The 8,593-nt window shown below is 61.5% G+C and overlaps 1 long non-coding RNA gene across 1 annotated transcript; it reads right to left on the reverse strand.

Annotated features, from left to right (window-relative positions):
- Window positions 1-6,194: 6,194 nt before the first annotated feature.
- Window positions 6,195-8,140, reverse strand: LOC139039955 (uncharacterized). Its single transcript, XR_011493428.1, has 3 exons — window positions 8,005-8,140; window positions 6,697-6,768; window positions 6,195-6,329 (listed from the first exon to the last, which is right to left on the reverse strand). It is a non-coding gene; the product is annotated as an uncharacterized lncRNA (long non-coding RNA).
- Window positions 8,141-8,593: the final 453 nt, after the last annotated feature.

The raw sequence follows: 8,593 nt of genomic DNA on the forward strand, positions 1-8,593 counted from the left end.
CCGGCCCCTGTCCCTAGGGGACGGAGTGGGCTGCTGGGGGCCGACAAGTAAGAGGCAGGGCCCTCGGGGCTGCAGAGAGACCGAGTGGGTCCAAGGAGTGGTTTTGAGGCAGGTGTGGTGGCCTGGGCATAGGGCCTCGGGGTGTGGAGGGAGGATGGGGCTTGGGGGCCCTGGTCCTGGGGCAGGACAGAGCCGGGGGCGCTGAGGCAGCTGGAGGCAGCCAGCAGGGAGCCCTGCTATGGGAGGGGCATGCTCACATGCTCAGGGGTCTTCCCGGCTGGAGTGACAGCCTAGGGGGCAACTTTGCCCCAGGCCATGAGCACGAGGACAGTGGGCAGTGGCAGCTCCCCAGTCCTGCAGCACCCTGGCCCATGGGGCAGTTCTCCTGGGGGCTCCGGGGCATGGCTCCCACTGCCCGCCCACCCTCACCAGCCCTGCTGGAGCCAGACAGTCGCGGCTACGGCAGCCTGTGGTCTTGTGGATCAAATCCCAATTCATTAGTGGCGCAGGTTGGGGCAGGAGGGTGGGTGTGGGCAGGGGGCCAAGGCCCCGTCTGCGGTTTTCCGGGTGGCCTGGCCGCCTGGCTCCAGAGGCTCCCAGACCCCACCAAGCGAATCTGCTTCTGATAATCAATCTGGTGGTCCGCGAGTGCCAACTGTGACTCACTCAGGCGGGCCAAGGGCCAGTGGGCAGCTGACCCAAGGTGATCTTTAAGGGGTGCCCAGGGGCAGTGGTGGTTCAAGTCACAGCCCAGCCCTTTTTCTGTCCCAGTATCTCCGCTGATCCCTGCTCTGTCCCTGGGTCTCTCCTCAGGATCTCTGCTCCCTCTGTCTCGGGGTCTGTGCTTCCTGCTTCTCCACTCCCTGGCCTATGGCCTAGAACCTCTCCTCCCTGCAGCCCTGTCTCATGGGTGTACATGTCCTCCGCCCCCCCCCCGCCTTGCTGGGTCCCCTCCCCTCGCGGCCTCCACTGGGGGCATCTGTCCCTTCTCTGTGTCTGTACCTCCCCGCCTCGGGAAGGTCTGGGGTACCAGGGGCAGCCAGTGCACAGGAGCCGGGCCCTCCAGCCAGCAGGCCCCTGGGAACGGGCTGGTGGTGTTCCTGGAGGTCATAGTTCCCACCTTGCCTGGGGCGAGGGTCCCCGTGCCCAGCAGGGACAGTGCGCCAGGGGGGTTCTGGGGCCCTCTCCAGACCTGGGGAGCTGGCCCACTTCAGGCAGAGCAACTCGAACTCCCAGGTGTGGGCCAGGCCTCAGCTCTGCCACCAGGACAGTGCCAGGGCAGCGCCAGGGTCCCTGGCCCTCAGGGGGAACTGAACAGAGCATGGTGGGGTTGGGAGGGGTGGGCTTCTCCACAGCCGTGCTCGCCCCCTGACTGTGCTGGGCAGGCAGCCCCTATCTCCCCCAGGGCCTGTTCAGGGCAGTGTCCAGCGGATCAATGGCCAGGCACATCCTGAGCCCGGGGCAGATCTGCTGACCCAGACCGGCCTGCCCACCCCGCCCCTGCCTCATCAATAGCGGACCGTCCGGCGCCGTGCTGTCCTCAGCCCCCCGGGGAACTGGGCAGGACAATGACCGGGCCCCGCAGCCACACTAGGGCGCGGCCCTGGGACGGAGGCGGGTGGTCAGCTGGAGGCTCTCTGACCTCGCCACCCTCTTGTTTCTCTGGTGGCCTCCAAGGTGTGGTGTTTCAGGAGACATCAGTGTGCCCTCTTGGGGGACAGGACGGGGAGCCTGCTCCCTGCCTTCCCCTCCTCTCTCAGGCCCCCCGTCAGGAGCCTGGGGGTAGGCATTCCCCAGAGAGAAGTCCCAGGCCCCAGGCCGAAGCACGGCTGAGCTCTAAGTTCTGCCCAGTGACAGTCCAGCCACCCCCCGGTGGCTGTGTGGGGAGCGGCGGGACAGCCGGGTGCCCACATGCCCCTGTGTGTAGCATCTGGTGTGAGTGTTTCATCACAGACGTGACAGGCAGTTCAGGCGGACAGGCGAACACTTAATAAATAAACTCGTAAGTAAACTGCTTGGGGCTGGCTTACTGTCACCCTCTGGAGAGCCGGGGTTTGTTCTCAGAGGAGCCTGGGCCCCCAGCTGTCCATTCAGTAAGCGCCCCACCCCAGAAGGCTGTGCATGGGCAAGGACGGCATCCGGTGCTGGGTGCACAGGCACCAGGATGGAATCACCCAAAGCGGGAGACGCAGTTCTGCCTGGGAAGAGGTACTACAAAGGGTTTTGACGAATGAATAGGAGTTCTCTTGGCTGACTGAAGAGGCTTGAAAGACCCTGATGAGAGGGGGGTGGGGACAGAGGTGGTGAGGAGGGCCCCAGTCCATGGGGACCGCAGATGAGGGCTGGCTCAGGGCCAGAGCTGCAGTCAGAAGGTCGCTTGGCCACCATGGAGATAGATTGTGAGTTGGAGGGGCAGCTGGGAGGTGTCCTGGGACCCTGACATAGCTCCTCAGGTCCCTGACGCTGGACTTGGGCTCTGTTTCAGTGCCCAGAGAGGTTCAGAGACCTGTCCAGGGTCACACAGCATTTAGGCAGGGCTTGGTGGTTTTAGACACTCATCTCTGGGCCTTTTCAGGGCAGTTTGTTGGCGTTTGACTGGGAGCCCCCCAAGGGCAGGCCCAGCCTCCGCCACTATATCCCCTGCCCTCATGACCCCCAGCGTGTGCGGCGGGGGTGGGAGGAGGTGGGGTGAGCCCCTGTGCTCTCTGCCCTGGGGGGAGGCGGTGTGGGGGCTGCATCCAGCTGCCCTCGCCACAACGGACTTAGTGTGGGAACTGGCATTTACCCCTTCTTGGAACTGGTGTTTACGAATATTCCTAAAGAGGGAAGTCAATCAATTATCCCAGGACATGGCCATTCTTCTAAGTCGGAGAACAAGCAGTTTTATACACCTCGGAAGAGCCGCCGGGGCGGATCGATGGCCGAGCCAGCTACCCTCTAAATCCTCCGTGGGCTGGCAGCTGCCCGGCTGGCCTCCACGGGCAGCCTTCCATCTGCCCTGCCGGGCAGTGTCCGCATTGCCAGGTCAGCAGCCCCGGCTGCCTAAGCTCCATCCTGTGCATCAGGGCAGGGAGTACAACCCCTCGGGGTGGCCAGACTGGGACAACATTGCTCCTTGTGGTCAGTCGCAAATCCCCCTGCTGAGGTCCTCTCCCCAGACCTGAGGGTCCTCTACCTACCCTGTAGCCACAAAGTTGTGGGCGACACGTGATGTCAGGTGAGCAGCACCCCGGTGGGGTTGGGCCTGCCCAGTCCGGGACCTGGACCCCCAGCGCTCCAGGCTGTCTCCAGTCAGGGCACACTAACGATGGGGGCCAGGGAGCCAGCCGCCCTGGCGCAGGCCATGTGAGAGAGGGTGCGTTCACTGAGAGTTGAAAAACTCCAACAAACTAGCCAGAAGCCAGCCTGCTTTTTATTATCACCGTGCCCAGCAATTCCAAATAGTGCCAGGAATAAAATGCCCGCGCCCCTGGCGGGAGGCCCCAGACAGCCCTCCTGAGTCTGAGTTTGGGGAAGGGCCACCCTCTGAGAAGCCACAGCCCCAGCTTGGCCTGGAGGCCCCTCCGTGCCCCCATGCATCCGCCAGGGCCCCCTCTGTCACTGCCAGCCCTCCCGTGAGAGTGCTGGGCGGAGGACCTGGCTAGTCAGGACCAGAAGGAACATGTGAGGTGCAGTCATGTGGACACTCCCTCAGTCCAGCTGCCACGGATGGGGGCCCAGGAGCAGGCCGTGTGGGCATGGGACACTGGACAGTTAGATTTTTAAAAAATTTTATTGAAGTAAAATATACATAACACAACATTCACCATCTTCACTACTTTTGAGTGCACAGTTCGGTGGCATTAAGCACATTCATGTGGCTGTGCAACCTTCACCATCACCCATATCCAGGACTTTCCATCTTCCCAAACTTAAACTCTGTCCCCATTGACACGGACTCCCTCCCCGTCCCCCAGGCCCCGGCAGCCCCTCCTCCTTCCCGTCTCCCTGAGCTTGACTGCTCCAGGGACCCCACATGAGCGGAATCCTGCAGGAAGGGTCCTTCTGTGGCTGGCGTCTTCCACTCAGTGGCGTGTCCTCCAGGCTCCTCTGGGTCATAGTGTGTCCGTGCCATTTTGAAGGAGAGCGGGTATCCTGCTCAGGCCAGGCAGGTCGAAGTGACAAGCCTCACCTAGCGATAGGGGGCCGGGGGAAAGCCCGGGGAGACCCCAAGAGCGGAGGATTTGCTGGAAGAGGCGCGGGGGCAGGGAGGCGGCAGCCGTAACTACAGTCCAGCAGCAAATTGATGTCTCCAGGCAGCCGGCCGGCCAAGAGGGTTTTTAATGGTCCCTAAAGCCCTCGGTCAGCGGGCGCTGAGCTCAGCATCCCCCTGTGAGGCTGGGAGGGGCCCACCTCAGCCCTCATATCTCACCAACCCCTCCTCCCCACCAGGGCCACCGGAACCCCCTGGGGGGTAGGGGGGAGGGAAAGCCCTGTCTTGTGTGTCCCCAGCCCCTCATGCTGAACCCTTCCTGCTGGGCCGGAACTGCCCTGCCCTTGGTGGCCCTGCTGGGGGGCAGGGACAGATCGGAATCTCCCCCAGCACCCCCCATCCTATTTGTCACGGAGCCCATTAGGTGCTGACAGCTGCTTCCCCTTCTGCCCAGCTTGGCGTGGGGCTGCAGCCCCCAGGTCCCCATCAATCACGGACCCTGGGGTCTGCAGCCCCCTCCACCTTGGTCGGGGCCGAGGGCCTCTGATGGCAGCCCCCTGCCCCGGGCCCCCAAGAGGACTCTTTGTCCGGGAAGGATCTCATGGAGGACTCGGGGAGCATGTCGAAAAGAGCCGGCTCCCCAAGCCAGGAGGAGCAGCAGCATGGCCATCCCCCAGCACCACGGCCCAGCCCTGGCTGGCAGCCAGAGCACATGGCTGGGCTATGGGGAGCCAGGGGCTGGCTGGTGGGCAGCCCCACGCCACGTGGCCCACCCACCAGAGGGGGCCTGAGGCTGACCCTGCTGGGGCTCTGGACCTCAGTTTGCCTGTCACCTGGGTTAGAGGATACATGGGAGGCCAGCTAGACCCAAAGAGGCCCAGAACATGGTCCAGCCACTGGCCTCGTTGGGCTGAGCCACTGCTGGCCATGCGGTGCTGAGCCACGGAGAAGGGAGCTGGTGGACATGTCTGCTGATTCCTTCACTCTTCAGAGGCTGCAGGCAGGCCCCGGGTGCAGGAGATGGCCTGGCTGCACATGGCAGCTGCCCCAGGGTCAGGACTGCCCGGCAGGCTGTGGTTTATTTATATGACGCAGTTTATTTATTTATAGGGCTCTCGCTGGGCAGTACCCTGCCACGGCCTGGGAACTCCCAGCTGCCGGAGGGGCCTGAGCCCCCAAGATACTCAAGGCCCCGCTGCAGAGGGGCCCAGCGCAAAAGGGGCCCACATCCACACCCCCCCAGGAAGCAGTCCCCAGTACCCTGCCTCCTGCCTCTGGGTGAGGAAGCAGGAGCCACACAGGTGAGGGCCCCCGAGGGGTGTCGGGTCACAGTGGTGCTGGAGCACAGTTCTGACAATAGTCTTCTAGGACCGTGTTCATGGAGAGCCCGCCCACGCCTGCACCCAGCACTCCTGGTAGACGGCTGGTCATCATTTGGGGAGGGGCGGGGGGCGACGTGGGCCCTGCCAGCCTCTGTAGCCACAAGGCTCCCCTCCTGCCCATCCAGGGCCCCCTTCACACCAGGCTCTCCTGATAAAACATGTGACACCCCAGAGCATGTGCATTTTACACAGGCAACAAGTACTTTTTAGTGTAAGTATTCCTCAAAATGAGCATGGGATATACCCACACAACAATTGTTTTGCTGTTGTTGATCTGGAATCTGAGTGTAACTGGGCCTCTTAGGTTTTTATTCGCTAAGTCTGGCTGCCCTCCAAGCACTGGACAAGCGCCTGCCCAGGACCCTGCTGAGCAGAGAAGGAAAGGCAGCCCCAGCTGCACGGGGATGGGCCTGGGGCCACTCAGCTGGCCTGGAGCCGGGAGGGGCATGAGTTGAGGAGCTGGCCTGGCCCATCCCTGTCCCCGCTCAGCCTTCTCCATATTTCACCCTCCCACTTGCCCTGTGCCCCCACCCCTGCGGCCTGGATTAATTTGGGAAGGACAATGTTTATATTAACCGTTCTTTTATCGACGTCTGCTTGCTGGGTCAATGGCCAAATTTATCGTCTCACAAGATGGGCCTTATCGAGCCGAGTACCCTTGCCTCCCCCACCAGCCCCTGGGTGGACAGAAGCTGTCGATAGCAGATCGCTGACCTTGAGCCTACCAGGCTTGGCTGGGGTTCTCCTGGGAGAGGCTGTGGGAATAGGGGAGGAGAGCAAGCAGCTGGGTTTCGCCCCTACACCCCACCACCGCTGTGGCATCCTCCCTCCCAGCTGGGAGTAGCACTGCCCACAGGCCAGGGGTCTGACCCAGGCAAGGAGAGGTCATAGGCTCCAGAAGATGGGGGCCCTGGGGACAGCAGACCACAAGCTCACTGGGCACCTGCCCAGGGATGGAGTGGCGGGCAGAAGATCGCCCCAGGCATCAGTGTGTAATCACGCTCCAGGGGAAGGAGCTGCAGGGGCCTCAGGCCCCTGTGGAGACAGCATCCCACCCCACCCACCACCTGGGGCAGGGAGGGGGCAGAGGAGACAAGGGGGCAGAGAGATCTGGCTGCCTACCTTGACACCTGGCTGTGTAGACAGCCAGTGTAGACGCCCAAGTCAGGCAGAGCAAAAGGGAACACTGAGGTCCTGTGGAGACAGATCGAGTGAGTGCACAGTCTCCAGGACACCTGTGCCTCCAGGCCAACCCACAGCTGGCTGAGGGGGCTGAGCAAGGCCCCCACAGGGCTGTCCCAGCCTCAGTGTCAGAGTGGGCTCTCCCTCTGTGGGGATCCTGGGCTTGCATACATGTGTGGAGAGCCCTGGCAGGGACCTGCAGATGCACAGGTTTGGAGACAGAAGCTGTCTGCAGCATCAGAGGGGAGCGTGGGCACATGTCACAGGTTCTGGGCCAGGCTCTGTCTGACCGATGGTGGTGGGGTGTGGACGGCAGGCTGGGGGGCCAGGAGCAAGCAGGGCCTGTGAGGAGGCTGTGTGACACGCAGGCGGCTGGGTGGGAGGGCAGTGCAGGGCTGAGGAGGGGAGTCCTGGTGTGTTTGGAAGGAAGATGAGGTGGGGCATGAGAGAGGAGGGGTCTGGGGGTCAGGTCTGAGCATGTCAAGGACAAGGAGCTGGCCCGAGATGGGGGGAGGGTGTGGATGGGGTGCTGCTTCTGCAGGAGGCATCCTCCTGGGCTGTACCCAGGTCCCAGTCCCTCATGGAGCCCTCTCAGGTCTTCCCCTGGGCTCCCCCACCCCACAGTGCTCCACCCCCTGGCCACCAGACGGCCAGGCCGCTCACCTAGGGGAGGCAAGGGTGGCTGGTCAGGGGGCTCATTTGTCGGCCAGGCAGGCAGTCGATGGGCCTGGGACAGCCGGGCACTGATTAAGATGCCACACTTGAGTTAGAGCCTCCGCGAGCAGTGATGAGCAATTGATCAGCTTGTCAGGGAAGCAGGGCCCAGAGGTGGGGAGAGAGGGAGCGAGGGAAGAGGGGCCAGAGACAGAGACAGAGAGGTGGAGAGAGAGAAGAAAAAAGAGAGACAGACAGAGACAGGGAGAGATGGAGAGAGAAGAGCGAGGGGCCTCTCCAGCCCCACCTGCCCCAAAGAAGGTCTCACCACCTGCCTGTTTCCCCACCTGTGACTTGAGGACTGGGAGGAAGGTTGGGGTCGGCAGATCCCAGCCCCTCAGAGATCCTCCTTCCCCTCCATCCCTTCCAGCAGGGGCGAGACCATGTGAAGCCCAACATCCTTTTTTTTTTTTTTTGAGGAAGATTAGTCCTGAGCTAATATCCGCTGCCAATCCTCCTCTTTTTGCTAAGGAAGACTGGCCCTGAGCTAACATCCGTGCCCATCCTCCTCTACTTTATATGTGGGACACCTACCACAGCATGGCTTGCCAAACAGTGCCGTGTCCGCACCCGGGATCCGAACCGGCAAACCTCAGGCCACCGAAGGGGAGCATGCGAACTTAACTCCTGCACCACCGGGCTGGCCCTGCCCGACATCTTTTTGCTGTTTCCTTTGGTTGATAGACTGACAGACAGATAGAAATATAAAATTAATAGCCTTTTTTCCAGCAGTTTTGCATTTACAGAAAAATGAGCAGAAAGTACAGAGCTTCCATGTACCCCCTCAATCCCTTCCAACGTCTCGGGTTAGTGTGCCACTTTTGCGACAACTGATGAGCCAATATTGATACATTAGTATTATTAACCAAAGGCCATAGTTTACATCAGGGTTTGCTCCTGGTGTCCTGCGATCTATGGGTTTGGACAAATGTATAGACACGTATCCACCAGTGCAGTGTCATACAGAACACTTTCCTGGCCCTAAAAGTCCCCTGTGCCCGTCTATTCATCCCCCACCAGCACCCCCGGCAGCCCCTGATCTTTTTACTGTCTCCATAGTTTTGCCTTTTCCAGAATGTCATAGAGTTGGAATCGCAGAGTATGTAGCCTTTTCAGATTGGCT

Source organism: Equus asinus, chromosome 12 (genome assembly GCF_041296235.1).
Source record: "Equus asinus isolate D_3611 breed Donkey chromosome 12, EquAss-T2T_v2, whole genome shotgun sequence".
Taxonomy (NCBI): domain Eukaryota; kingdom Metazoa; phylum Chordata; class Mammalia; order Perissodactyla; family Equidae; genus Equus; species Equus asinus.